Source organism: Mobula birostris, chromosome 13 (assembly GCF_030028105.1).
Source record: "Mobula birostris isolate sMobBir1 chromosome 13, sMobBir1.hap1, whole genome shotgun sequence".
Lineage (NCBI taxonomy): Eukaryota > Metazoa > Chordata > Chondrichthyes > Myliobatiformes > Myliobatidae > Mobula > Mobula birostris.
In genome coordinates, this window is record NC_092382.1 from 17,902,208 (window position 1) to 17,908,526 (window position 6,319).

General features: G+C 50.4%; 1 non-coding gene across 1 annotated transcript; it reads left to right on the forward strand.

Annotated features, from left to right (window-relative positions):
* Positions 1-5,699: 5,699 nt before the first annotated feature.
* On the forward strand, positions 5,700-5,893 carry LOC140208849 (U2 spliceosomal RNA). The gene has a single exon (XR_011888952.1). It is a non-coding gene; the product is annotated as a U2 spliceosomal RNA (small nuclear RNA).
* Positions 5,894-6,319: the final 426 nt, after the last annotated feature.

Sequence of the window (6,319 nt, forward strand, 5' to 3'; positions counted from 1 at the left end):
GTCCATGTACAGGGAGGTTTTCACTTGGGTCCCTCCACTGCCTGGCAGCATCACCCCTCTTATGCCCTCATCCCTCCTGATGGCTTCGGCAAAGGGTTCAATGCAGCAAACAAGACAGGGGAGAGAGGTTTCCCACCCATTGACCTGGACTGCACTACAGATGTCTGTGTCGAGCAGTCTGATCTGATTCCGGATTCCCTCCCCAAAACCAATTTTGGAGAGCACATCCGCCATGTACGTGTGCGATATCCTGTCGAAGACTTTCTCCTGGTCCAAGCTGACCAGGCAGGCGTTCACCCCCGTCCTGCACATCGGCGATGGTGTCCCTCAGCAGCGTGAGGCTGTCTGAGATCTTCCTGCCCAGTACAGCACAGGTTTGGTCCGGGTGGACCACCTGTCCCAGAGCAGACTCGACCCTGTTGGCAATGGCCTTCAACAGGATCTTGTAGTCCACATTCAGGAGAGATGGGTCTCCAATTCCTGATGTCCTCCCTTTCCCCCTTCTGCTTGTAGATGAGGGTGATCGTGCCCTTCCTCATGGACTCTGACATACTGCCGGCCAGAAGCATAGCGTTGTACACTTCCAGCAGGTCTGGGCCCATCCAGTTCCACAGAGCCGAGTACAACTCAGCCGGTAAGCCGTCGCCTCCGGGAGTCTTACCCGACCCAAAGGAATGGATGGAGCCTGTCAACTCGACCAGAGTCAGTGGCTGATCCAGACTCTCCCGCTTGCCGTCGCCTAAGACCTGCGTGATAGATGACAGGAAGTTGCGGGAGGCTGTGGATTCTGTGGCCTTTTCATCGTACAGACCGGCATAGAAGGACCTGCAGATCCTCAGTATGTCATTCTACGAGGACACGACTGAGCCGTCCTCTTCCTTAAGGTTGAGGATCACAGAGCTCCCCTTGTGCACCTTCTGGAAGAAGAAGCCTGAGCACGTCTCGTCCTGCTCCACGGTTTGGACCCTTGATCGGTAGATGATCTTGGAGGATTCGGCGGCAAGGTGCTGGGCTTTCGGGCTCTTCACCTCTCGCAGTTCCTCCCCGACATCCACCCCCTTCGACTGCAGAAGGAGGAGTTACTGCAACTCTGTCTGGAGTTTACGCAGTTCCATATAACCATATAACAATTACAGCACGGAAAGAGGCCATCTTGGCCCTTCTAGTCCACGCTGAACTCTTACTCTCACCTAGTCCCACCGACCTGCACTCAGCCCATAACCTTCCATTCCTTTCCTGTCCAATTTAACTTTAAATGACAACCTCAAACCTGCCTCGACCAGTTCCCTCTGCTCCTGGCTTGCTTTCTGGATACCCTTGCGTATGAAGAACTTCTTGATGTTCTCCTTGGTGGCTTCCCACCAGAGAACTGGGGAATCAAAGGTTTTCAAGGTTTTCCAACCTGTGTACTCCTCCTCTAGTCCTACTTGTAGCAGAAAGAGTGAAGATGTATCAATTAGTCGGCCAGGCAGCATCTCTAGGGAGAGGTACAGTCGACGTTTCAGACCGAGACCCTTCGTCAGGGCTCACTCCAGACTAAGTCTGACGAGCTCCACAGGGGAGCTGGAAACAGCATCAATGATGTCATCAATGTGGTGGAGAAAGTTTTACCTGTCTGCCTTTGAACGCTCCAAAAACAGCCCAAAATTTTAAAACAACACCAAATTACTTCACTATACTCAATGCGGCACTAGCCAAAGGGCAGATTACAAATCATTTCCTTACTCAATGAGAAAGGTTCAATCTTCTTCCATGGTGTCAGGTAGTTTCTTTACATCCCAATCGCAGTACTCTTGGCAACTCACAGCAGGCTGGTCCCAGGGTAACTCTGTAACCCAAAATCATAGTCATACTTTATTGATCCTGGGGCAAATTGGTTTTCATTACAGTTGCACCATAAATAATAATAAAACCATAAATAGTTAAATAGTAATATGTAAATTATGCAAGGAAATAAGTCCAGGACCAGCCTATTGGTTCAGGGTGTCTGACCCTCCAGGGGAGGAGTTGTAAAGTTTGATGGCCACAGGCAGGAATGACGCTCTGTACTGCATCTCGGTGGAATGAGTCTCTGGCTGAATGTACTCCTGTGCCCAACCAGTACATCATGTAGTGGATGGGAGACATTGTCCAAGATAGCATGCAACTTGGACAGCATCCTCTCTTCAGACACCACCATCAGAGAGTCCAGTTCCATCCCCACAACATCACTGGCCTTACGAATGAGTTTGTTGATTCTGTTCACACAAAATAATCTGCAGATGCTGGGGTTGTTGATTCTGTCGGTGTCTGCTACCCTCAGCCTGCTGCCTCAGAACACAACAGCAAACATGATAGCACTGGCCACCACAGACCCGTAGAACATGCATCATAAAGACCTGTGGCTAGTACATTCTGCCCAGGAGATGTGCCCTGGCACTGAAGAGCAATCTCCCTGTTCAATCACAGCTACACTACCATTTAAAAGAAAATGATTAAAATAAATTTGAGAAACTTCAGCCTTGCAAACAGCCAAGCTTTAAAGTTCCCAAACCACAGCGGGAGAAAGGCAAAGAAGTCAGAATGTTACAGTGCTGGTTATTTAACATTCTGTAATCTACAACTTAGTATTCTTCTATCACACCAATAGTGTTGAACGAATAGGGTTCACTGCATAGGGTTATTGAAACGCTAACCTGTGGCTGGTCCTGCAAAAAAAAAATTGCTCCCCAGGGATGGACGAAAGGAACTGGGAGAATAATATAACGACAGAATGGCAATCTTTTGAAATAAGTGCTGGGAATACTTGCCACTTCAGTCAGCATTTTGCAGAGAAATAGAGCAAATGTGTCAGGTTAATGGCTCTTAGAACTGATGAAAGATCACTGCCATGATTAAGAATCACATCTGAATCATTAACTGCTTCTTTCTCTACAGAATGCTGCATTACCACCAAATCCTTTTCAGCATTTTATGCCTCTTTTCCCCAGATTTCCACCTTTTTTTTTCCTCCTTGGAGACGTAGTAAGTGATACAAGCCATAGGTTGGAGAATGTTGTTAAATGCTGGATGGAGCTGGACAAACTTAAGCAAATACGGAATGTTCATAATTACTTCCGGTATTTGGCTGGTGGGATACGGCAGAAAGGCCTTCGGATGTCAGGAAAGTAGTATACCCACATTCTCCCGATTATCTCCGATTTCTTAATGGAACCAGTTCTGGTCAACAAGCTTTCTTTACCAATGAAGTCCAGCCGGACGGTTAGATTATTTTCTGTGGAAATAATCCATTGACTGCAATGCCGTTATTTGCCACATGCCAGCTCACACTTAAATATTGTCCGAGTTGCAACCCTACCCCCTCCCTTTCATCCGACTCTATCCCGTCCCTCTCCCCGACCAACTCAACTACCCATCGTCCCCCATCAAACGACCTCACTTACCCCATTTACACCGCTTCCACCCGATGTTCCTAGCCACCCTCCTCCCGTTTCCGGAGGACCCCTCCCCAATCACCTGCCCCGCCAGGCTCGCCAAACGACCCGGCCGCAACTTCGCTTCTCTCGCTGCAACGCCTTCCGTAAACGTCATCACGCTTGCAATGACATCAGACGCTAGAGGGCGGGCAGAACAGCTGAGAGGAGGAGTTTGCATACAAACCAGGGCCGCCTCTCTCATTTGGTTGGCGGAATATCCGCTATTTTACATGATCAGCTGTATTCCGAAAGAGATTTCGCGACAAGGGAGAAAAATACAACTTATGTCAAAGACTGAGCGAAATTACACCAAACCTACTTCAAAAGTTGAAGAGAGGTAGGATAAATCGGTGTCCTGTAGACAGTCGGTCCAACTTAATAGAGGGAATACTAGCAAGATCCAAAAGGGTCCGGACATTTGTGGTATCGCTTCTCGGCCTTTTGGCTAAGATCGGATGTCCGTGGGAGAATGCTGCCGACTGGCACACTCTCGGCTGCAGGAGTACGTGCTGAGGGACGCACTGAAACTCGGTGCAGCCACCGCAAGGGCCCGGTGGGGAAGGACCACAGTATAGGTTTCTCCACCCGTGGGAGTGGGAGGGGTCGGTGGGTGGGGAGTATACCCCTCAACAATGAGATGCTAAGCTGAACTACTGGAGTGCCACGTGGGTGGCTATAAACACGGGTATTTTACTGAGTATAATGGAAACGTATGTAAAGGATGAAAAGTCATTGAATGGTTTATTGTATATATTTATTTTTGAATAAAGTATATTTTGAAATAAAAAAAAAATCTGTTCTTAACAGTTCGAGCTAGCGTCGGGGGCCAGGGTCAACCGCACGAAGAGCGAAGCCATGCTCTTTGGCAACTGGCCCGACCGATCCAGCGTCCCCTTCACCATCAGGTCTGACCACGTGAAGGTGTTGGGGATCTGGTTCGGAGGGGCTGAGGCATGCAACAAGAACTGGCAGGAGCGGACTGCCAAGGTGAAACAGAAACTGGGACTGTGGGGAGGGCGCTCCCTGTCGATAACGGGCAAGAACCTGGTCATCAGGTGTGAGGTACTCTCAGGGCTGCTGTACTTGGCGCAGGTCTGGCCCGTCCCCCGCTCCTACAGCTCGGAAATCACCCGGGCTGTCTTCAGATTCGTCTGGGGATCCAAGATGGAGCGGGTGAGACGGACCGCCATGCACAAGTCCCTGGACAACGGGGGCAGGAACGTCCCCAATGTCGCCCTCACCCTGATGGCCAGCTTCGTATGTGGCTGCATCAGGTTGTGTGTAGAGCCCAGGTATGTGGGCACCAAGTACCACTATGTGCCCAGGTTCTACTTGTCGCCCTGGCTGCGAAGGATGGGTCTGGCCCCACTCCCGCGCAACGCCCCAGTCAGCTGGTCGTTGCCGGCATACCTATCCCACGTAGCAAAGTTCTTCCAGGAGAACGCCTTTGACCACAAGGCCATCAGGCAGTGGTCGGCACGAAGTGTCCTGCAGGCACTGCAGGAGAAGGACGTGATGGACACAGTGGGGTGGTTCCCTGAGCAGACTGTCCAGTTCATCTGGCAAAATGCCTCATCGCCAGATCTCACCAACAGGCACCAAGACCTCGCCTGGCTGGCGGTGAGAGGGGCCCTCCCAGTCAGAGCCCTCCTGTACGCCCGGAACGTCGTCTCCGCACCCCACTGCCCACGGGAGGACTGCAGTGAGGAGGAGTCTGTGACCCACCTCTTTGCACACTGCCAGTTCGCAAAGAGGGTGTGGAGGAGGATGGACGGGCTAGTGTCACGTTTCATCCCCAGCAGCTGCGTGACAGAGGACTCTCTGATCTACGGGCTGTTCCCGGGGACGCACACGGAGACCAACATCCGGTGCTGCTGGCAGATCATCAACTCGGTGAAAGACGCACTTTGGTCAGCCCGAAACTTGATGATCTACCAGCACATGGAGATGTCCGTGGGAGAATGCTGCCGACTGGCACACTCTCGGCTGCAGGAGTACGTGCTGAGGGACGCACTGAAACTTGGTGCAGCCACCGCAAGGGCCCGGTGGGGAAGGACCACAGTATAGGTTTCTCCACCCGTGGGAGTGGGAGGGGTCGGTGGGCGAGGAGTATACCCCTCAACAATGAGATGCTAAGCTGAACTACTGGAGTGCCACGTGGGTGGCTATAAACACGGGTATTTTACTGAGTATAATGGAAACGTATGTAAAGGATGAAAAGTTATTGAATGGTTTACTGTATATATTTATTTTTGAATAAAGTATATTTTGAAATAAAAAAAAAATCTGTTCTTATCAGTTTAATATCTGATACGTCCCTTATCTGGGGACCATATATTAAATTGATTTTTGGAACAGGGAGATGGAATAGGGGCTTGCTCCGTCCACTCCGCGCATCGACCCGGTATTGCAGTGCCTCCGGGAACGGTGCACCTCCCCTCGGGGAAACTAACAACAAATGAGAAATAGAATCCGGTTGTCTCCATGCTTCCTGTTTCTGCCCCGTACTTTTCGCAGGCTACATTTGTTTTTAATGAGGGGACACAGCAGCTCAAAGGCAACCATGGGAAAATGGCAACAGAAACAGCACGCACACAATTTACAGCAGTCGTGGATAAAGTCAGGTCGGCAGTAAAACACACGCAGACGATTAATAACGAACGTGGGAATAAAGTACACACACACACATCCAAGGGAAAAGTCAATACGATGCCCGAGCCCCTTCACTGTACAGGCACGGCTCAATGCTATCAGGGACAATCACCAACCCTATTCAATGCACAGCTTACCAACAATTTCCTCCAGCGCTGTTCCACGGTTCTCAGCCTGGAATGAAGCAGAGTGGTCCCTCGGAAATGGCAAAG